Source organism: Papaver somniferum, chromosome 10, assembly GCF_003573695.1.
Source record: "Papaver somniferum cultivar HN1 chromosome 10, ASM357369v1, whole genome shotgun sequence".
NCBI lineage: Eukaryota > Viridiplantae > Streptophyta > Magnoliopsida > Ranunculales > Papaveraceae > Papaver > Papaver somniferum.
The window spans coordinates 60,790,792-60,815,814 of NC_039367.1; the positions used below are offsets into that span (position 1 = coordinate 60,790,792).

General features: G+C 33.6%; 1 long non-coding RNA gene across 1 annotated transcript; it reads left to right on the forward strand.

Annotated features, from left to right (window-relative positions):
* The first annotated feature begins 13,183 nt into the window (after positions 1–13,183).
* On the forward strand, positions 13,184–23,419 carry LOC113317952. Its single transcript, XR_003344143.1, has 3 exons — positions 13,184–13,200; positions 18,178–18,279; positions 23,220–23,419. It is a non-coding gene; the product is annotated as an uncharacterized LOC113317952 (long non-coding RNA).
* Positions 23,420–25,023: the final 1,604 nt, after the last annotated feature.

Genomic DNA, 25,023 nt, shown 5'->3' on the forward strand with positions numbered 1-25,023 from the left:
CTCGTGTGAGCGTTAGGTAATAAAACCTAGTTATAGAGAGATAATGGACCAACCAAGGGGTCTTGGGACCGGCCCTTGGTGGTCGTGGGACCAGCTGACTGTCGATTGAGAAAATCCCAAGTTGGTTGGAGAGAGTTTGGACCCAATACGAACAATTGACAGCAAATTAGGTCAAAATTATGAAATTGTGTGGGAACGACTCATTGTAAGCCTTAGGTCCGGCCTTGGTCGGTCAAGGCATCATGCCCGTGTCACCATAGTCTTCGTGTCTCAATCCTGGGAGTTTTGGTATTTTCTGGTCCGTGTTTGAATAATATTTTGGATTTTCAAAAGAGTTTGATCTTGACTGAAACTCTCGATTGAGCGAATAGAACTTTGCTGGTGCAACCAATATTTTGAAAATATTAAAATAATAAGATTTTGATACTTGACGTGAGTATCCTAGTCGGTCATGTGATCATTTGACTTTTTGGATTTTTCATGGTTTGAGCAATATTTGAGAAAATATTGAAAAACTAGGGTTTTCGCTCAAACGAATGAGTTCCATGAGATGATGGAAATAATAATATGAGAAAATAAGGGATTGTAAGGGGTGGGACCGGCCATGGCTAGGGCATCGCTAGCCGGCTAGGTGGCACGGTCCCGTGACACCTTTCCCTATTTTTGTTCGATGAAAGTATGGAAAAACTAAGAGTTTCGCTCAAACGAGGGAGTTTGCTCAAATGAAGGAGTTTCCATGAGATCAGGGAAACAAATTAAAATAAAATAAAATAATGGGAGAGGGGGACCGGCTACGGTGGCATGACCGGCCGGCCGGTGGGCCCGGTCCCACGTCTCTTGTTTATTTTATTTAATATTATTTTCTTCATAAGTTCCTCGTTTGTCCATATTTTCGAACGTTCATTAGTGCGTTCGGGTGCTCGTTCGTGCACCATTGTCAAGTACACTTGCGCCATTTTCTCGGGGCTTACTCGGTGGTGTCCCAGACGCCCGATTGTTGGATGATTATTACTAATTCATGAAATTCGACTGAGAATGATTCATGAAACGGAGCAATAAAATGAGTTGAGTATCTATTACTAATCCATGAATCCAGTTGGGGATTCAGGGAACGGAGTAATGAGATAAAGTGGTTATCTATTACTACTAATCCATGGAATCCAGCCATTGGATTCAGGGAAAGGAGTAATGAGATAAAATACATTATTTTCTAGGAATTCAGTGGATGAATATTGTAAGGACCCTTAAGTTCGTCAACGTTATTTGACTGGTCTGGCGATGATCAAGAGACATTTAGCCGCTAGTTACTCGATTAATTAGAAACGAATGTTAATTAATAAAAATTAATCTAACAACGATTTAGATACGAAACTAGTATCGTTAGTTAGATTTCGAAAAGTTACGCAGAATGGACTACTCGGACGTGTCATTCGGATACCATAGGAAGAAGATATCATTAGCTTTGTTTGAAGGGTAAATTAGTCTTTTCGCAGTTAGCCAGGTGGCTTCCCTTATCCAGCTGAGCGTGTCATTCGTTGGTCTTATCTACCCAAAAAGATCGAGATAACCATTTCCATTTATTTATTTCTCTTCCTTCTTCATCTTCTCCTTCTCTCTTTTCTCTTATATTATTTCTTCTTTTCTTCTTTCTCTCGAATTCAAGTCGATGAAGCGAGATTGATATGATGTGGGTGATTCGTAGAAGCTTGTAGTGGTATCGATGGAGAATCTGTTAGTATTGAAGTTGATTGAGAACCAGGAGAAGAGAATTATGTTACTGTAAGTTGAATTTAGGGTTTTATTTGGGGAAGAAATAGATGAATCAGAGGAAATAGGAGAAGGGTATTATCCATTGAAGGCTGTGGTGGACTCAAACAAAGACGAAGATGATTTGGTAGATGATTTTGGAATTAGGGTTTGTAGAATTAGTTTTGAAGTTGTTTGGAATTGATCAGTAGGTTGTGATAGAGATAGTCAGAGAATAAAAGGGTTGATGAATTGATATTTCTGGATTGTTTGGATGAAGAATTGCAGAATTAGAAATTAGGGTTCTAAACAGAATTAGGATTTAGGGTTCTTGAGTTAACTGGATCCTGGAAGATGAAATCGAGAGTTTAAGTGATGAATTAAAGATGGGTTTTTGATTGAATTGAGGTTTTGAAGTTGATTCGGTGATGAATTAGTGAATCAGGGATGGTGTTCTGTTCTTCCCAAATTTAGGGTTTCTGTGGGTTGATGATGAAGTAATTGAGTGAAATAACAAGAAATTAAAGGTTGGGTTTTACTGATATGATGTGAAGATGAAGGTTGTGAAGCTGATGAAGAATTCAGAAGATTAGAAGTTAAAAGAAATGTTCTATGAAGGAGATAGAAGATGGGTGTTGAGTGATTTAGCAATTCAGAGAATACTAATTGTTGGGTAAGTCTCTAATTGTCTCAATTTTGGTATTTTGATTTGAATGATCATAATTATTGAGACTATGTGATTGTGTCTGAGTTTGAGATGGGCAATGAGATGTTGATGAAGTTATTATCTCAGTTAGGAGTGTAGCTAGGAATATTTGATGTTGTTGTGTTGTTATTTCAGTTGCAGTTAAAACGGAATCGATGATAATTGGATTGAGTTATTGAAGATGTTGTTTGAATTGAACTGATGGTGTTAGTAGTGAGTTGCAGGTGAACTGTGTTTAGATGTTATTATGTGTTTGGATGGTGGTGTTAGTTGTAATTCTAGTGGAGTAGTAGATTCACTTGGTGTTGGTGGAGGTGGTTATGTAATTACAGTTGGTAATGAAATTATTATAGATGTATGAATGGATGAGAGTATTCTTGAAGCCATGAACTAGTTATGAAGTTGAATGATGGTATGATGGATCTACAGGGTGCGGTTGACGTTGCAGGGGATATAGGTGCTGGTATTGCTATGATGAGATGTTGCAGGTGATGGTGATTAAATGAAGTGCATTGTGTAATAGCTGAGGATATTAGAGTTGAACTGGAAGTGGGAGAAGAACAACTGGGTTAAAGTTGGTTTGGGTGTATGTGATGGTAGTTGTGTGTCTGAAGTGAAGTATGGATGAGTACTTAAAGTTTTGCAATGGTAATGTAGGGTTATTGATGGTCTCAGTAGAGGCTTGCTTAGAACTACAATTTCAGGTAACCTGTATTGCCTTTGTATCAATTTAGAGTTATAAATTTATATGAATGATTTGTTGTAATGAAATAGATTTAAGTTGAAATGTTAAACAAGAAGATTAGAGTTGTAAGAATTAGAGTTGAAGTGAATCTGTATTTATTTTTAGACCTATTAGTTATCCTAGTCAGTATCTGACTTAGCTGACTCATTTAATCTGACTGAGTTGAATCGTATAGACCCACTGAGTTACCTGTCTTGACCCAAGTTGACTCAGTTGACCGATTTAAACTTGACCATCGACCCTGGACTCTGACCTGATGTTGATTGTTAGTTGACCCCGTTGACTGTTAGTGACTGTTAGAGGACCAGATGGACCAGGCCTTAGTTTAATGGGTTCGCTTAGTTGTTTTAGGCTTTATGCCAGAATTCTCAATTAGTGTTAATTGGACCCTTATGGTCCGAATTAGACTTTGACTTCTTCTACAAAGTTGTAGATATTCATAAAACTTATCTAGTGGACTAGAGAAACAACCTAATTGAATTGTTAAACCTTTAAATATGCAAGAGATGGATAACGAAGATGTGTAGAACCTTAAATGGGCCTAGAACCATTAGATAAAACTGTATGATTCTTGTGTGAGCTATTATGGCTAGAATCTTAGAGTTCTTGTGTGATTAACAGTTAGTTATTAACAACGATCGATTCAAAGGATGAACCAGTGGATCGTGGATCTCGAGGTAGGCGTGGCTTGTCATCAAAAGAGGTGGGAATACTTTTAACTCTTCTGTGATTATTGTTGTTTTCTTTTACCAAAGTTTATGTTTAAGAAATTCATGCATTGTCTGGTTGTGCTTTCTCTGCATTGTTTAACGTTGATTTACGAAAGTTCTGTTATTTCTTTTAATCTTTCCATTGCTTGGAAAGGAATCGTAATGCTTTGTTCGTCTTTATGAATTGTTTGGGAAATAAGAATTTCCATTTGATTGTTTGGAAATAAGAATTTCCATCTGTGGTATATAGGATACGGCTCCTTCATTACTGGTGCGGGACGAGTCACCATATTATTATCTAGGTGCGGGACGAGTCACCATATTATTACATTGTTTAGAAGGAGGTAGTTTCATATACATGATTGTTTACTTCTGTGAAATTGGTTGCGTTTAGTGTTAGGGAAAACATGAATTGTTTTCAAATCATTTCCAGTAATTGCATGAAAGTTAAATGTTATTCCTACGGGGCACCCCTTTTAGGGATGATGTGCTCACCCATTCCCACTTTCAGTTTCAGAGACAGATCAAAGTTGCGCAGCGAAAGCTTCAAGGGTTGATTTTTGTTAGTCGGTTAACTTCGGCTATGTTTATTATGTTGTATATTCTATTTGCAAACCAAATGACTATTGTATATGTATCATTTGAGATAAGTTCTTGTATATATATTTCTGAGCGGGGCTAGTTTTGGGTATAGTTTTGTAGCAGATTTCTTAATTGAATGTTTAAGTAAATGATTTAGATTCTTAGTGCCTCTTTATTTAGTTAACCTCTTGGATTAGTCAGCTGCTAGCTTTGGGAGCGCTACAGTGTTGGTATCAGAGCTCACTATTAGATCTTATATGGGAAATAATAGGAATAACCAGTGCCAGTTAGTGAAATAGATTATTTTAGAACTGTTGGGTTGTGAGATAAATCTTAATCACTAAAAGCTATCAATAATTAAAAGAATCATTTGATTGATTGATTTGTTTGTTTGGTTGTTTGTGTATGTAATGAAGTAAAAATTGTAGGGTACACCGATAACTTTAGCTAATAAGGATTAGAGAATAATTAATCTAAATGTATGAACACGTAGACAATTCAATACTAAAAATAGCGAGATTAGTATTATTGATGAATCTAGAATGTCACATAGAAACTTATTGGATATCTTGACTTATACGCAGAGTAAACAATTTATAATTACATAAATATTTATGATATTTTTGGGACTTAATAAAATTTGTCGAATAATAGTTCAACCATCAACGTTAATCATAAAAATATTATTATAGTGATTATAGATGATAAAGTAGTATTAATAATTTTTATAAAGCAATGATTAGCATTTATCAATTAGTATTATGTTGAACTTAACTTAACTACAATTTCAATATAGATATATAACGATCAAAATAATAATTATGATTAAATAGTTATGGGAAACTAATAGCAGTTATCTACGGTTAAATTTTGTAATTAAACTAATGATAAATTAGAAATGTATGTTTTGCGTTTAAATTAGCTAGTTAATATAATACTTACTATACATTAGACGTAAAAAGATGAGGATATAAAGTACAAGATAAAATGACTTAATTTGTCAGTAATATTTTACTGAAATTATTTTTAATCTAATAGATGACTAAGTAAATTTCTAAAATGAAACAAATAGACACTTGAGAATAATACGCAACATTTGGATAATGGTTACAACATTAAGTTATTCTTGAATAGTACATGAATTTAAAAATTATATATGGTATTACAGCACAGTTAAAAATATCAGATATTATAAATTGACGTGAAATCGAAATTGGATTACTTATATTCATAAAATAAATAAATCATAATAATGATAAATAGAAATAAAATAAATAATTCAGATAACTAAATTGTTTAAAATGTTGTGAAATATTTATATAATGTACGAAGTAAATTTAACAGAATTACACCAGTTAAGATAGAAGTTAAAGACTAATTAATTGTAATAAATTAATACTTAGTTAATCCAGCACTGGGGATTAGTGAGGTTGGTAATTCTGGTGTGTTCGAGTGATACTTGTTACGTAGGTAGGCATTGTCATGCGTCGCGAACCTAGAAAGGGCAATTGCATTCTTGTATCACTAGGCATAGAAGGGAGACTTGCTTCTATTAGTGAACTGATAGATCCCAAATTTTTCTTAGAAACTTTCTTATAGAGTATCTTCTCTTGTAATTAGAACCTGTGACTTATTGAAAAAGAAACTAATCTATTGAACCTAGAGCCACAAATTTTAGTGTAGAAAGCCATATAGGTTTGTGTTTTGCTTCTTGTTGATTTGCGCTTAGACAAGGCATAGAATTATTTTATAAGGTGAGGAGTTTTTGAAAACCAGAAGGGTGATTTGATTTTCGAGGACGAAAATGTATAAGGTGGGGAGAATTTAAGGACCCTTAAGTTCATCAGGGCTATTTGACTGGTTTGGTGATGATCAAGAGACATTTAGCCGCTAGTGACTCGATTAATTAGAGATGAATGTTAATTAATAGAAATTAATCTAACAACGATTTAGATACGAAACTAGTATCGTTAGTTAGATCTCGAAAAGTTACGCAGAATGGACTACTCGAACGTGTCATTCGGATATCATAGGAAGAAGATATCATCAGCTTTGTTTGAAGGGAAAATTAGTCTTTTCGCAGTTAGCCAGGTGGCTTCTCTTATCCAGCTGAGCATGTCATTCGTTGATCTTATCTACCCAAACAGATCGGGATAACCATTTCCATTTATTTCTTTCTCTTCCTTTTTCATCTTCTCCTTCTCTGTTTTCTCTTATATTATTTCTTCTTTTCTTCTTTCTCTCGAATTCAAGTCGATGAAGCGAGATTGATATGATGTGGGTGATTCGTAGAAGCTTGTAGTGGTATCGATGGAGAAGCTATTAATATTGAAGTTGATTGAGAACCAGGAGAAGAGAATTATGTTATTGTAAGTTGAATTTAGGGTTTTATTTGGGGAAGAAATAGATGAATCAGAGGAAATAGGAGAAGGGTGTTATCCATTGAAGGCTGTGGTGGACTCAAACAAAGACGAAGATGATTTGGTAGATGATTTTGGAATACAGTTTGTAGAATTAGTTTTGAAGTTGTTTGGAATTGATCAGTAGGTTGTGATAGAGATAGTCAGAGAATAAAAGGGTTGATGAATTGATATTTCTGGATTGTTTGGATGAAGAATTGCAGAATTAGAAATTAGGGTTCTTAAACAGAATTAGGATTTAGGGTTCTTGAGTTAACTGGATCCTGGAAGATGAAATCGAGAGTTTAAGTAATGAATTAGAGATGGGTTTTTGATTGAATTCAGGATTTGAAGTTGATTCGGTGATGAATTAGTGAATCAGGGATGGTGTTCTGTTCTTCCCCAATTTAGGGTTTCTGTGGGTTGATGATGAAGTAATTGAGTGAAATAACAATAAATTAAAGGTTGGGTTTGACTGATATGATTTGAAGATGAAGGTTGTGAAGCTGATGAAGAATTCAGAAGATTAGAAGTTAAAAGAAATGTTCTATGAAGGAGATAGAAGATGGGTGTTGAGTGATTTAGCAATTCAGAGAATATTAATTGTTGGGGAAGTCTCTAATTGTCTCAATTTTGGTATTTTGATTTGAATGATCATAATTATTGAGACTATGTGATTGTGTCTGAGTTTGAGATGGGCAATGAGATGTTGATGAAGTTATTATCTCAGTTAGGAGTGTAGCTAGGAATATTTGGTGTTGTTGTGTTGTTATTTCAGTTGCAGTTAAAACGGAATCGATGATAATTGGATTGAGTTATTGAAGATGTTGTTTGAATTGAACTTATGGTGTTAGTAGTGAGTTGCAGGTGAACTGTGTTTAGATGTTATTATGTGTTTGGATGGTGTTGTTTGTTGTAATTCTAGTGGAGCAGTAGATTCACTTGGTGTTGGTGGAGGTGGTTTTGTAATTACAGTTGTTAATGAAATTGTTATAGATGTATGAGTGGATGAGAGTGTTCTTGAAGGCATGAACTAGTTATGAAGTAGAATGACGGTATGATGGATCTACAGGGTGCGGTTGAAGTTGCAGGGGATATAGGTGCGGGTATTGCTATGATGAGATGTTGCAGGTGATGGTGATTAAATGAAGTGCATTGTGTAACAGCTGAGGATATTAGAGTTGAACTGGAAGTGGGAGAAGAACAATTGGGTTAAAGTTGGTTTGGGTGTATGTGATGGTAGTTGTGTGTCTGAAGTGAAGTATGGATGAGTACTTAGAGTTTTGCAATGGTAATGTAGGGTTATTGATGGTCTCAGTGGAGGCTTGCTTAGGACTACAATTTCAGGTAACCTGTATTGCCTTTGTATCAATTTAGAGTTATAAATTTATATGAATGATTCGTTGTAGTGAAATAAATTTAAGTTGAAATGTTAAACAAGAAGATTAGAGTTGTAAGAATTAGAGTTGAAGTGAATCTGTATCTCTTTTTAGACCTATTTGTTATCCTATTTAGTATCTGACTTAGCTGACTCAGTTAATCTGACTGAGTTGAATCGTATAGACCCACTGAGTTACCTGTCTTGACCCAAGTTGACTCAGTTGACCGATTTAAACTTGACCATTGACCCTGGACTCTGACCTGACGTTAACTGTTAGTTGACCTCATTGACTATTAGTGTCTGTTAGAGGACCAGATGGACCAGGCCTTAGTTTAATGGGTTGGCTTAGTTGTTTTAGGCTTTATGCCAGAATTCTCAATTAGTGTTAATTGGACCCTTATGGTCCGAATTAGACTTTGAATTCTTCTACAAAGTTGTAGATATTCATAAGACTTATCTAGTGGACTAGAGAAACAACCTAATTGAATTATTAAACCTTTAAATATGCAAGAGATGGATAACGAAGATGTGTAGAACCTTAAATGGGCCTAGAACCATTAGATAAAACTGTATGATTCTTGTGTGAGCTACTGTGGCTAGAATCTTAGAGTTCTTGTGTGATTAACAGTTAGTTATTAACAACGATCGATTTAAAGGATGAACCAGTGTATTGTGGATCTCAAGGTAGGCGTGGCTTGTCATCAAAAGAGGTGAGAATACTTTTAACTCTTTTGTGATTATTGTTGTTTTCTTTTACCAAAGTTTATGTTTAAGAAATTCATGCATTGTCTGGTTGTGCTTTCTCTGCATTGTTTAACGTTGATTTAGGAAAGTTCTGTTATTTCTTTTAATCTTTCCATTGCTTGGAAAGGAATCGTAATGCTTTGTTCGTCTTTATGAATTGTTTGGGAAATAAGAATTTCCATTTGATTGTTTGGAAATAAGAATTTCCATCTGTGGTATATAGGATACGGCTCCTTCATTACTGGTGCGGGACGAGTCACCATATTATTATCTAGGTGCGGGACGAGTCACCATATTATTACATTGTTTAGAAGGAGGTAGTTTCATATACATGATTGTTTACTTCTGTGAAATTGGTTGCGTTTAGTGTTAGGGAAAACATGAATTGTTTTCAAATCATTTCCAGTAATTGCATGAAAGTTAAATGTTATTCCTACGGGGCACCCCTTTTAGGGATGATGTGCTCACCCATTCCCACTTTCAGTTTCAGAGACAGATCAAAGTTGCGCAGCGAAAGCTTCAAGGGTTGATTTTTGTTAGTCGGTTAACTTCGGCTATGTTTATTATGTTGTATATTCTATTTGCAAACCAAATGACTATTGTATATGTATCATTTGAGATAAGTTCTTGTATATATATTTCTGAGCGGGGCTAGTTTTGGGTATAGTTTTGTAGCAGATTTCTTAATTGAATGTTTAAGTAAATGATTTAGATTCTTAGTGCCTCTTTATTTAGTTAACCTCTTGGATTAGTCAGCTGCTAGCTTTGGGAGCGCTACAGTGTTGGTATCAGAGCTCACTATTAGATCTTATATGGGAAATAATAGGAATAACCAGTGCCAGTTAGTGAAATAGATTATTTTAGAACTGTTGGGTTGTGAGATAAATCTTAATCACTAAAAGCTATCAATAATTAAAAGAATCATTTGATTGATTGATTTGTTTGTTTGGTTGTTTGTGTATGTAATGAAGTAAAAATTGTAGGGTACACCGATAACTTTAGCTAATAAGGATTAGAGAATAATTAATCTAAATGTATGAACACGTAGACAATTCAATACTAAAAATAGCGAGATTAGTATTATTGATGAATCTAGAATGTCACATAGAAACTTATTGGATATCTTGACTTATACGCAGAGTAAACAATTTTTAATTACATAAATATTTATGATATTTTTGGGACTTAATAAAATTTGTCGAATAATAGTTCAACCATCAACGTTAATCATAAAAATATTATTATAGTGATTATAGATGATAAAGTAGTATTAATAATTTTTATAAAGCAATGATTAGCATTTATCAATTAGTATTATGTTGAACTTAACTTAACTACAATTTCAATATAGATATATAACGATCAAAATAATAATTATGATTAAATAGTTATGGGAAACTAATAGCAGTTATCTACGGTTAAATTTTGTAATTAAACTAATGATAAATTAGAAATGTATGTTTTGCGTTTAAATTAGCTAGTTAATATAATACTTACTATACATTAGACGTAAAAAGATGAGGATATAAAGTACAAGATAAAATGACTTAATTTGTCAGTAATATTTTACTGAAATTATTTTTAATCTAATAGATGACTAAGTAAATTTCTAAAATGAAACAAATAGACACTTGAGAATAATACGCAACATTTGGATAATGGTTACAACATTAAGTTATTCTTGAATAGTACATGAATTTAAAAATTATATATGGTATTACAGCACAGTTAAAAATATCAGATATTATAAATTGACGTGAAATCGAAATTGGATTACTTATATTCATAAAATAAATAAATCATAATAATGATAAATAGAAATAAAATAAATAATTCAGATAACTAAATTGTTTAAAATGTTGTGAAATATTTATATAATGTACGAAGTAAATTTAACAGAATTACACCAGTTAAGATAGAAGTTAAAGACTAATTAATTGTAATAAATTAATACTTAGTTAATCCAGCACTGGGGATTAGTGAGGTTGGTAATTCTGGTGTGTTCGAGTGATACTTGTTACGTAGGTAGGCATTGTCATGCGTCGCGAACCTAGAAAGGGCAATTGCATTCTTGTATCACTAGGCATAGAAGGGAGACTTGCTTCTATTAGTGAACTGATAGATCCCAAATTTTTCTTAGAAACTTTCTTATAGAGTATCTTCTCTTGTAATTAGAACCTGTGACTTATTGAAAAAGAAACTAATCTATTGAACCTAGAGCCACAAATTTTAGTGTAGAAAGCCATATAGGTTTGTGTTTTGCTTCTTGTTGATTTGCGCTTAGACAAGGCATAGAATTATTTTATAAGGTGAGGAGTTTTTGAAAACCAGAAGGGTGATTTGATTTTCGAGGACGAAAATGTATAAGGTGGGGAGAATTTAAGGACCCTTAAGTTCATCAGGGCTATTTGACTGGTTTGGTGATGATCAAGAGACATTTAGCCGCTAGTGACTCGATTAATTAGAGATGAATGTTAATTAATAGAAATTAATCTAACAACGATTTAGATACGAAACTAGTATCGTTAGTTAGATCTCGAAAAGTTACGCAGAATGGACTACTCGAACGTGTCATTCGGATATCATAGGAAGAAGATATCATCAGCTTTGTTTGAAGGGAAAATTAGTCTTTTCGCAGTTAGCCAGGTGGCTTCTCTTATCCAGCTGAGCATGTCATTCGTTGATCTTATCTACCCAAACAGATCGGGATAACCATTTCCATTTATTTCTTTCTCTTCCTTTTTCATCTTCTCCTTCTCTGTTTTCTCTTATATTATTTCTTCTTTTCTTCTTTCTCTCGAATTCAAGTCGATGAAGCGAGATTGATATGATGTGGGTGATTCGTAGAAGCTTGTAGTGGTATCGATGGAGAAGCTATTAATATTGAAGTTGATTGAGAACCAGGAGAAGAGAATTATGTTATTGTAAGTTGAATTTAGGGTTTTATTTGGGGAAGAAATAGATGAATCAGAGGAAATAGGAGAAGGGTGTTATCCATTGAAGGCTGTGGTGGACTCAAACAAAGACGAAGATGATTTGGTAGATGATTTTGGAATACAGTTTGTAGAATTAGTTTTGAAGTTGTTTGGAATTGATCAGTAGGTTGTGATAGAGATAGTCAGAGAATAAAAGGGTTGATGAATTGATATTTCTGGATTGTTTGGATGAAGAATTGCAGAATTAGAAATTAGGGTTCTTAAACAGAATTAGGATTTAGGGTTCTTGAGTTAACTGGATCCTGGAAGATGAAATCGAGAGTTTAAGTAATGAATTAGAGATGGGTTTTTGATTGAATTCAGGATTTGAAGTTGATTCGGTGATGAATTAGTGAATCAGGGATGGTGTTCTGTTCTTCCCCAATTTAGGGTTTCTGTGGGTTGATGATGAAGTAATTGAGTGAAATAACAATAAATTAAAGGTTGGGTTTGACTGATATGATTTGAAGATGAAGGTTGTGAAGCTGATGAAGAATTCAGAAGATTAGAAGTTAAAAGAAATGTTCTATGAAGGAGATAGAAGATGGGTGTTGAGTGATTTAGCAATTCAGAGAATATTAATTGTTGGGGAAGTCTCTAATTGTCTCAATTTTGGTATTTTGATTTGAATGATCATAATTATTGAGACTATGTGATTGTGTCTGAGTTTGAGATGGGCAATGAGATGTTGATGAAGTTATTATCTCAGTTAGGAGTGTAGCTAGGAATATTTGGTGTTGTTGTGTTGTTATTTCAGTTGCAGTTAAAACGGAATCGATGATAATTGGATTGAGTTATTGAAGATGTTGTTTGAATTGAACTGATGGTGTTAGTAGTGAGTTGCAGGTGAACTGTGTTTAGATGTTATTATGTGTTTGGATGGTGTTGTTTGTTGTAATTCTAGTGGAGCAGTAGATTCACTTGGTGTTGGTGGAGGTGGTTTTGTAATTACAGTTGTTAATGAAATTGTTATAGATGTATGAGTGGATGAGAGTGTTCTTGAAGGCATGAACTAGTTATGAAGTTGAATGACGGTATGATGGATCTACAGGGTGCGGTTGAAGTTGCAGGGGATATAGGTGCGGGTATTGCTATGATGAGATGTTGCAGGTGATGGTGATTAAATGAAGTGCATTGTGTAACAGCTGAGGATATTAGAGTTGAACTGGAAGTGGGAGAAGAACAATTGGGTTAAAGTTGGTTTGGGTGTATGTGATGGTAGTTGTGTGTCTGAAGTGAAGTATGGATGAGTACTTAGAGTTTTGCAATGGTAATGTAGGGTTATTGATGGTCTCAGTGGAGGCTTGCTTAGGACTACAATTTCAGGTAACCTGTATTGCCTTTGTATCAATTTAGAGTTATAAATTTATATGAATGATTCGTTGTAGTGAAATAAATTTAAGTTGAAATGTTAAACAAGAAGATTAGAGTTGTAAGAATTAGAGTTGAAGTGAATCTGTATCTCTTTTTAGACCTATTTGTTATCCTATTTAGTATCTGACTTAGCTGACTCAGTTAATCTGACTGAGTTGAATCGTATAGACCCACTGAGTTACCTGTCTTGACCCAAGTTGACTCAGTTGACCGATTTAAACTTGACCATTGACCCTGGACTCTGACCTGACGTTAACTGTTAGTTGACCTCATTGACTATTAGTGTCTGTTAGAGGACCAGATGGACCAGGCCTTAGTTTAATGGGTTGGCTTAGTTGTTTTAGGCTTTATGCCAGAATTCTCAATTAGTGTTAATTGGACCCTTATGGTCCGAATTAGACTTTGAATTCTTCTACAAAGTTGTAGATATTCATAAGACTTATCTAGTGGACTAGAGAAACAACCTAATTGAATTATTAAACCTTTAAATATGCAAGAGATGGATAACGAAGATGTGTAGAACCTTAAATGGGCCTAGAACCATTAGATAAAACTGTATGATTCTTGTGTGAGCTACTGTGGCTAGAATCTTAGAGTTCTTGTGTGATTAACAGTTAGTTATTAACAACGATCGATTTAAAGGATGAACCAGTGTATTGTGGATCTCAAGGTAGGCGTGGCTTGTCATCAAAAGAGGTGAGAATACTTTTAACTCTTTTGTGATTATTGTTGTTTTCTTTTACCAAAGTTTATGTTTAAGAAATTCATGCATTGTCTGGTTGTGCTTTCTCTGCATTGTTTAACTTTGATTTAGGAAAGTTTTGTTATTTCTTTTAATCTTTCCATTGCTTGGGAAGGAATCATAATGCTTTGTTCGTCTTTATGAATTGTTTGGGAAATAAGAATTTCCATTTGATTGTTTGGAAATTAGAATTTCCATCTGTGGTATATAGGATACGGCTCCTTCATTTACTGGTGCGGGACGAGTCACCATATTATTATCTAGGTGCGGGACGAGTCACCATATTATTACATTGTTTAGAAGGAGTTAGTTTCATATACATGATTGTTTACTTCTGTGAAATTGGTTGCGTTTAGTGTTAGGGAAAACATGAATTGTTTTCAAATCATTTCCAATAATTGCATGAAAGTTAAATGTTATTCCTATGGGGCACCCCTTTTAGGGATGATGTGCTCACCCATTCCCACTTTCAGTTTCAGAGACAGATCAAAGTTGCGCAGCGAAAGCTTCAAGGGTTGATTTTCGTTAGTCGGTTAACTTCGGCTATGTTTATTATGTTGTATATTCTATTTGCAAACCAAATGACTATTGTATATGTATCATTTGAGATAAGTTCTTGTATATATATTTCTGAGCGGGGCTAGTTTTGGGTATAGTTTTGTAGCAGATTTCTTAATTGAATGTTTAAGTAAATGATTTAGATTCTTAGTGCCTCTTTATTTAGTTAACCTCTTGGATTAGTCAGCTGCTAGCTTTGGGAGCGCTACAGTGTTGGTATCAGAGCTCACTATTAGATCTTATATGGGAAATAATAGGAATAACCAGTGCCAGTTAGTGAAATAGATTATTTTAGAACTGTTGGGTTGTGAGATAAATCTTAATCACTAAAAGCTATCAATAATTAAAAGAATCATTTGATTGATTGATTTGTTTGTTTGGTTGTTTGTGTATGTAATGAAGTAAAAATTGTAGGGTACACCGATAACTTTAGCTAATAAGGATTAGAGAATAATTAATCTAAATGTATGAACACGTAGACAATTCAATACTAAAAATAGCGAGATTAGTATTATTGATGAATCTAGAATGTCACATAGAAACTTATTGGATATCTTGACTTATACGCAGAGTAAACAATTTTTAATTACATAAATATTTATGATATTTTTGGGACTTAATAAAATTTGTCGAATAATAGTTCAACCATCAACGTTAATCATAAAAATATTATTATAGTGATTATAGATGATAAAGTAGTATTAATAATTTTTATAAAGCAATGATTAGCATTTATCAATTAGTATTATGTTGAACTTAACTTAACTACAATTTCAATATAGATATATAACGATCAAAATAATAATTATGATTAAATAGTTATGGGAAACTAATAGCAGTTATCTACGGTTAAATTTTGTAATTAAACTAATGATAAATTAGAAATGTATGTTTTGCGTTTAAATTAGCTAGTTAATATAATACTTACTATACATTAGACGTAAAAAGATGAGGATATAAAGTACAAGATAAAATGACTTAATTTGTCAGTAATATTTTACTGAAATTATTTTTAATCTAATAGATGACTAAGTAAATTTCTAAAATGAAACAAATAGACACTTGAGAATAATACGCAACATTTGGATAATGGTTACAACATTAAGTTATTCTTGAATAGTACATGAATTTAAAAATTATATATGGTATTACAGCACAGTTAAAAATATCAGATATTATAAATTGACGTGAAATCGAAATTGGATTACTTATATTCATAAAATAAATAAATCATAATAATGATAAATAGAAATAAAATAAATAATTCAGATAACTAAATTGTTTAAAATGTTGTGAAATATTTATATAATGTACGAAGTAAATTTAACAGAATTACACCAGTTAAGATAGAAGTTAAAGACTAATTAATTGTAATAAATTAATACTTAGTTAATCCAGCACTGGGGATTAGTGAGGTTGGTAATTCTGGTGTGTTCGAGTGATACTTGTTACGTAGGTAGGCATTGTCATGCGTCGCGAACCTAGAAAGGGCAATTGCATTCTTGTATCACTAGGCATAGAAGGGAGACTTGCTTCTATTAGTGAACTGATAGATCCCAAATTTTTCTTAGAAACTTTCTTATAGAGTATCTTCTCTTGTAATTAGAACCTGTGACTTATTGAAAAAGAAACTAATCTATTGAACCTAGAGCCACAAATTTTAGTGTAGAAAGCCATATAGGTTTGTGTTTTGCTTCTTGTTGATTTGCGCTTAGACAAGGCATAGAATTATTTTATAAGGTGAGGAGTTTTTGAAAACCAGAAGGGTGATTTGATTTTCGAGGACGAAAATGTATAAGGTGGGGAGAATTTAAGGACCCTTAAGTTCATCAGGGCTATTTGACTGGTTTGGTGATGATCAAGAGACATTTAGCCGCTAGTGACTCGATTAATTAGAGATGAATGTTAATTAATAGAAATTAATCTAACAACGATTTAGATACGAAACTAGTATCGTTAGTTAGATCTCGAAAAGTTACGCAGAATGGACTACTCGAACGTGTCATTCGGATATCATAGGAAGAAGATATCATCAGCTTTGTTTGAAGGGAAAATTAGTCTTTTCGCAGTTAGCCAGGTGGCTTCTCTTATCCAGCTGAGCATGTCATTCGTTGATCTTATCTACCCAAACAGATCGGGATAACCATTTCCATTTATTTCTTTCTCTTCCTTTTTCATCTTCTCCTTCTCTGTTTTCTCTTATATTATTTCTTCTTTTCTTCTTTCTCTCGAATTCAAGTCGATGAAGCGAGATTGATATGATGTGGGTGATTCGTAGAAGCTTGTAGTGGTATCGATGGAGAAGCTATTAATATTGAAGTTGATTGAGAACCAGGAGAAGAGAATTATGTTATTGTAAGTTGAATTTAGGGTTTTATTTGGGGAAGAAATAGATGAATCAGAGGAAATAGGAGAAGGGTGTTATCCATTGAAGGCTGTGGTGGACTCAAACAAAGACGAAGATGATTTGGTAGATGATTTTGGAATACAGTTTGTAGAATTAGTTTTGAAGTTGTTTGGAATTGATCAGTAGGTTGTGATAGAGATAGTCAGAGAATAAAAGGGTTGATGAATTGATATTTCTGGATTGTTTGGATGAAGAATTGCAGAATTAGAAATTAGGGTTCTTAAACAGAATTAGGATTTAGGGTTCTTGAGTTAACTGGATCCTGGAAGATGAAATCGAGAGTTTAAGTAATGAATTAGAGATGGGTTTTTGATTGAATTCAGGATTTGAAGTTGATTCGGTGATGAATTAGTGAATCAGGGATGGTGTTCTGTTCTTCCCCAATTTAGGGTTTCTGTGGGTTGATGATGAAGTAATTGAGTGAAATAACAATAAATTAAAGGTTGGGTTTGACTGATATGATTTGAAGATGAAGGTTGTGAAGCTGATGAAGAATTCAGAAGATTAGAAGTTAAAAGAAATGTTCTATGAAGGAGATAGAAGATGGGTGTTGAGTGATTTAGCAATTCAGAGAATATTAATTGTTGGGGAAGTCTCTAATTGTCTCAATTTTGGTATTTTGATTTGAATGATCATAATTATTGAGACTATGTGATTGTGTCTGAGTTTGAGATGGGCAATGAGATGTTGATGAAGTTATTATCTCAGTTAGGAGTGTAGCTAGGAATATTTGGTGTTGTTGTGTTGTTATTTCAGTTGCAGTTAAAACGGAATCGATGATAATTGGATTGAGTTATTGAAGATGTTGTTTGAATTGAACTGATGGTGTTAGTAGTGAGTTGCAGGTGAACTGTGTTTAGATGTTATTATGTGTTTGGATGGTGTTGTTTGTTGTAATTCTAGTGGAGCAGTAGATTCACTTGGTGTTGGTGGAGGTGGTTTTGTAATTACAGTTGTTAATGAAATTGTTATAGATGTATGAGTGATGAGAGTGTTCTTGAAGGCATGAACTAGTTATGAAGTTGAATGACGGTATGATGGATCTACAGGGTGCGGTTGAAGTTGCAGGGGATATAGGTGCGGGTATTGCTATGATGAGATGTTGCAGGTGATGGTGATTAAATGAAGTGCATTGTGTAACAGCTGAGGATATTAGAGTTGAACTGGAAGTGGGAGAAGAACAATTGGGTTAAAGTTGGTTTGGGTGTATGTGATGGTAGTTGTGTGTCTGAAGTGAAGTATGGATGAGTACTTAGAGTTTTGCAATGGTAATGTAGGGTTATTGATGGTCTCAGTGGAGGCTTGCTTAGGACTACAATTTCAGGTAACCTGTATTGCCTTTGTATCAATTTAGAGTTATAAATTTATATGAATGATTCGTTGTAGTGAAATAAATTTAAGTTGAAATGTTAAACAAGAAGATTAGAGTTGTAAGAATTAGAGTTGAAGTGAATCTGTATCTCTTTTTAGACCTATTTGTTATCCTATTTAGTATCTGACTTAGCTGACTCAGTTAATCTGACTGAGTTGAATCGTATAGACCCACTGAGTTACCTGTCTTGACCCAAGTTGACTCAGTTGACCGATTTAAACTTGACCATTGACCCTGGACTCTGACCTGACGTTAACTGTTAGTTGACCTCATTGACTATTAGTGTCTGTTAGAGGACCAGATGGACCAGGCCTTAGTTTAATGGGTTGGCTTAGTTGTTTTAGGCTTTATGCCAGAATTCTCAATTAGTGTTAATTGGACCCTTATGGTCCGAATTAGACTTTGAATTCTTCTACAAAGTTGTAGATATTCATAAGACTTATCTAGTGGACTAGAGAAACAACCTAATTGAATTATTAAACCTTTAAATATGCAAGAGATGGATAACGAAGATGTGTAGAACCTTAAATGGGCCTAGAACCATTAGATAAAACTGTATGATTCTTGTGTGAGCTACTGTGGCTAGAATCTTAGAGTTCTTGTGTGATTAACAGTTAGTTATTAACAACGATCGATTTAAAGGATGAACCAGTGTATTGTGGATCTCAAGGTAGGCGTGGCTTGTCATCAAAAGAGGTGAGAATACTTTTAACTCTTTTGTGATTATTGTTGTTTTCTTTTACCAAAGTTTATGTTTAAGAAATTCATGCATTGTCTGGTTGTGCTTTCTCTGCATTGTTTAACGTTGATTTAGGAAAGTTTGTTATTTCTTTTAATCTTTCCATTGCTTGGAAGGAATCGTAATGCTTTGTTCGTCTTTATGAATTGTTTGGGAAATAAGAATTTCCATTTGATTGTTTGGAAATAAGAATTTCCATCTGTGGTATATAGGATACGGCTCCTTCATTTACTGGTGCGGGACGAGTCACCAATTATCTAGGTGCGGGACGAGTCACCATATTATTACATGTTTAGAAGGAGTTTTAGTTTCATATACATGATTGTTTACTCTGTGAAATTGGTTGCGTTTAGTGTTAGGGAAAACATGAATTGTTTTCAACATTTCCAATAATTGCATGAAAGTTAAATGTTATTCCTATGGGGCACCCCTTTTAGGGATGATGTGCTACCCATTCCCACTTTCAGTTTCAGAGACAGATCAAAGTTGCGCAGCGAAAGCTTCAAGGGTTGATTTTTGTTAGTCGGTTTAACTTCGGCTATGTTTATTATGTTGTATATTCTATTTGCAAACCAAATGACTATTGTATATGTATCATTTGAGATAAGTTCTTGTATATATTTTCTGAGCGGGGCTATTTTGGGTATAGTTTTGTAGCAGATTTCTTAATTGAATGTTTAAGTAAATGATTTAGATTCTTATGCCTCTTATTTTAGTTAACCTCTTGGATTAGTCAGCTGCTAGCTTTGGGAGCGCTACAGTGTTGGTATCAGAGCTCACTATTAGATCTTATATGGGAAATAATAGGAATAACCAGTGCCAGTTAGTGAAATAGATTATTTTAGAACTGTTGGGTTGTGAGATAAATCTTAATCACTAAAAGCTATCAATAATTAAAAGAATCATTTGATTGATTGATTGTTTGTTTGGTTGTTTGTGTATGTAATGAAGTAAAAATTGTAGGGTACACCGATAACTTTAGCTAATAAGGATTAGAGATAATTAATCTAAATGTATGAACACGTAGACAATTCAATACTAAAAATAGCGAGATTAGTATTATTGATGAATCTAGAATGTCACATAGAAACTTATTGGATATCTTGACTTATACGCAGAGTAAACAATTTTTAATTACATAAATATTTATGATATTTTTGGGACTTAATAAAATTGTCGAATATAGTTCAACCATCAACGTTAATCATAAAAATATTATTATAGTGATTATAGATGATAAAGTAGTATTAATAATTTTTAAAAGCAATGATTAGCATTTATCAATTAGTATTATGTTGAACTTAACTTAACTACAATTTCAATATAGATATATAACGATCAAAATAATAATTATGATTAAATAGTTATGGGAAACTAATCAGTTATCTACGGTTAAATTTTGTAATTAACTAATGATAAATTAGAAATGTATGTTTTGCGTTTAAATTAGCTAGTTAATATAATACTTACTATACATTAGACGTAAAAAGATGAGGATATAAAGTACAAGATAAAATGACTTAATTTGTCAGTAATATTTTACTGAAATTATTTTTAATCTAATAGATGACTAAGTAAATTTCTAAAATGAAACAAATAGACACTTGAGATAATACGCAACATTTGGATAATGGTTACAACATTAAGTTATTCTTGAATAGTACATGAATTTAAAAATTATATATGGTATTACAGCACAGTTAAAAATATCAGATATTATAAATTGACGTGAAATCGAAATTGGATTACTTATATTCTAAAATAAATAAATCATAATGATAAATAGAAATAAAATAAATAATTCAGATACTAAATTGTTTAAAATGTTGTGAAATATTTATATAATGTACGAAGTAAATTTAACAGAATTACACACACAGTTAAGATAGAAGTTAAAGACTAATTAATTGTAATAAATTAATACTTAGTTAATCCAGCACTGGGGATTAGTGAGGTTGGTAATTCTGGTGTGTTCGAGTGATACTTGTTACGTAGGTAGGCATTGTCATGCGTCGCGAACCTAGAAAGGGCAATTGCATTCTTGTATCACTAGGCATAGAAGGGAGACTTGCTTCTATTAGTGAACTGATAGATCCCAAATTTTTCTTAGAAACTTTCTTATAGAGTATCTTCTCTTGTAATTAGAACCTGTGACTTATTGAAAAAGAAACTATCTATTGAACCTAGAGCCACAAATTTTAGTGTAGAAAGCCATATAGGTTTGTGTTTTGCTTCTTGTTGATTTGCGCTTAGACAAGGCATAGAATTATTTTATAAGGTGAGGAGTTTTTGAAAACCAGAAGGGTGATTTGATTTTCGAGGACGAAAATGTATAAGGTGGGGAGAATTTAAGGACCCTTAAGTTCATCAGGGCTATTTGACTGGTTTGGTGATGATCAAGAGACATTTAGCCGCTAGTGACTCGATTAATTAGAGATGAATGTTAATTAATAGAAATTAATCTAACAACGATTTAGATACGAAACTAGTATCGTTAGTTAGATCTCGAAAAGTTACGCAGAATGGACTACTCGAACGTGTCATTCGGATATCATAGGAAGAAGATATCATCAGCTTTGTTTGAAGGGAAAATTAGTCTTTTCGCAGTTAGCCAGGTGGCTTCTCTTATCCAGCTGAGCATGTCATTCGTTGATCTTATCTACCCAAACAGATCGGGATAACCATTTCCATTTATTTCTTTCTCTTCCTTTTTCTTCTTCTCCTCTCTGTTTTCTCTTATATTATCTTCTTCTTCTCTCTCGAATTCAAGTCGATGAAGCGAGATTGATATGATGGGGTGATTCGTAGAAGCTTGTAGTGGTATCGATGGAGAAGCTATTAATATTGAAGTTGATTGAGAACCAGGAGAAGAATTATGTTATTGTAAGTTGAATTTAGGGTTTTTTTGGGGAAGAAATAGATGAATCAGAGGAAATAGGAGAAGGGTGTTATCCATTGAAGGCTGTGGTGGACTCAAACAAAGACGAAGATGATTTGGTAGATGATTTTGGAATACAGTTTGTAGAATTAGTTTTGAAGTTGTTTGGAATTGATCAGTAGGTTGTGATAGAGATAGTCAGAGAATAAAAGGGTTGATGAATTGATATTTCTGGATTGTTTGGATGAAGAATTGCAGAATTAGAAATTAGGGTTCTTAAACAGAATTAGGATTTAGGGTTCTTGAGTTAACTGGATCCTGGAAGATGAAATCGAGAGTTTAAGTAATGAATTAGAGATGGGTTTTTGATTGAATTCAGGATTTGAAGTTGATTCGGTGATGAATTAGTGAATCAGGGATGGTGTTCTGTTCTTCCCCAATTTAGGGTTTCTGTGGGTTGATGATGAAGTAATTGAGTGAAATAACAATAAATTAAAGGTTGGGTTTGACTGATATGATTTGAAGATGAAGGTTGTGAAGCTGATGAAGAATTCAGAAGATTAGAAGTTAAAAGAAATGTTCTATGAAGGAGAAGATGGGTGTTGAGTGATTTTAGCAATTCAGAGAATATTAATTGTTGGGGAAGTCTCTAATTGTCTCAATTTTGGTATTTTGATTTGAATGATCATAATTATTGAGACTATGTGATTGTGTCTGAGTTTGAGATGGGCAATGAGATGTTGATGAAGTTATTATCTCAGTTAGGAGTGTAGCTAGGAATATTTGGTGTTGTTGTTTGTTATTTCAGTTGCAGTTAAAACGGAATCGATGATAATTGGATTGAGTTATTGAAGATGTTGTTTGAATTGAACTGATGGTGTTAGTAGTGAGTTGCAGGTGAACTGTGTTTAGATGTTATTATGTGTTTGGATGGTGTTGTTTGTTGTAATTCTAGTGGAGCAGTAGATTCACTTGGTGTTGGTGGAGGTGGTTTTGTAATTACAGTTGTTAATGAAATTGTTATAGATGTATGAGTGGATGAGAGTGTTCTTGAAGGCATGAACTAGTTATGAAGTTGAATGACGGTATGATGGATCTACAGGGTGCGGTTGAAGTTGCAGGGGATATAGGTGCGGGTATTGCTATGATGAGATGTTGCAGGTGATGGTGATTAAATGAAGTGCATTGTGTAACAGCTGAGGATATTAGAGTTGAACTGGAAGTGGGAGAAGAACAATTGGGTTAAAGTTGGTTTGGGTGTATGTGATGGTAGTTGTGTGTCTGAAGTGAAGTATGGATGAGTACTTAGAGTTTTGCAATGGTAATGTAGGGTTATTGATGGTCTCAGTGGAGGCTTGCTTAGGACTACAATTTCAGGTAACCTGTATTGCCTTTGTATCAATTTAGAGTTATAAATTTATATGAATGATTCGTTGTAGTGAAATAAATTTAAGTTGAAATGTTAAACAAGAAGATTAGAGTTGTAAGAATTAGAGTTGAAGTGAATCTGTATCTCTTTTTAGACCTATTTGTTATCCTATTTAGTATCTGACTTAGCTGACTCAGTTAATCTGACTGAGTTGAATCGTATAGACCCACTGAGTTACCTGTCTTGACCCAAGTTGACTCAGTTGACCGATTTAAACTTGACCATTGACCCTGGACTCTGACCTGACGTTAACTGTTAGTTGACCTCATTGACTATTAGTGTCTGTTAGAGGACCAGATGGACCAGGCCTTAGTTTAATGGGTTGGCTTAGTTGTTTTAGGCTTTATGCCAGAATTCTCAATTAGTGTTAATTGGACCCTTATGGTCCGAATTAGACTTTGAATTCTTCTACAAAGTTGTAGATATTCATAAGACTTATCTAGTGGACTAGAGAAACAACCTAATTGAATTATTAAACCTTTAAATATGCAAGAGATGGATAACGAAGATGTGTAGAACCTTAAATGGGCCTAGAACCATTAGATAAAACTGTATGATTCTTGTGTGAGCTACTGTGGCTAGAATCTTAGAGTTCTTGTGTGATTAACAGTTAGTTATTAACAACGATCGATTTAAAGGATGAACCAGTGTATTGTGGATCTCAAGGTAGGCGTGGCTTGTCATCAAAAGAGGTGAGAATACTTTAACTCTTTGTGATTATTGTTGTTTTCTTTTACCAAAGTTTATGTTTAAGAATTCATGCATTGTCTGGTTGTGCTTTCTGCATTGTTTAACTTTGATTTAGGAAAGTTTTGTTATTTCTTTTAATCTTTCCATTGCTTGGGAAGGAATCATAATGCTTTGTTCGTCTTTATGAATTGTTTGGGAAATAAGAATTTCCATTTGATTGTTTGGAAATTAGAATTTCCATCTGTGGTATATAGGATACGGCTCCTTCATTTACTGGTGCGGGACGAGTCACCATATTATTATCTAGGTGCGGGACGAGTCACCATATTATTACATTGTTTAGAAGGTTAGTTTCATATACATGATTGTTTACTTCTGTGAAATTGGTTGCGTTTAGTGTTAGGGAAAACATGAATTGTTTTCAAATCATTTCCAATAATTGCATGAAAGTTAAATGTTATTCCTATGGGGCACCCCTTTTAGGGATGATGTGCTCACCCATTCCCACTTTCAGTTTCAGAGACAGATCAAAGTTGCGCAGCGAAAGCTTCAAGGGTTGATTTTCGTTAGTCGGTTAACTTCGGCTATGTTTATTATGTTGTATATTCTATTTGCAAACCAAATGACTATTGTATATGTATCATTTGAGATAAGTTCTTGTATATATATTTCTGAGCGGGGCTAGTTTTGGGTATAGTTTTGTAGCAGATTTCTTAATTGAATGTTTAAGTAAATGATTTAGATTCTTAGTGCCTCTTTATTTAGTTAACCTCTTGGATTAGTCAGCTGCTAGCTTTGGGGGGCTACAAATGTCACGCTAGAATTAATCTATTTGCAGAATCGAAA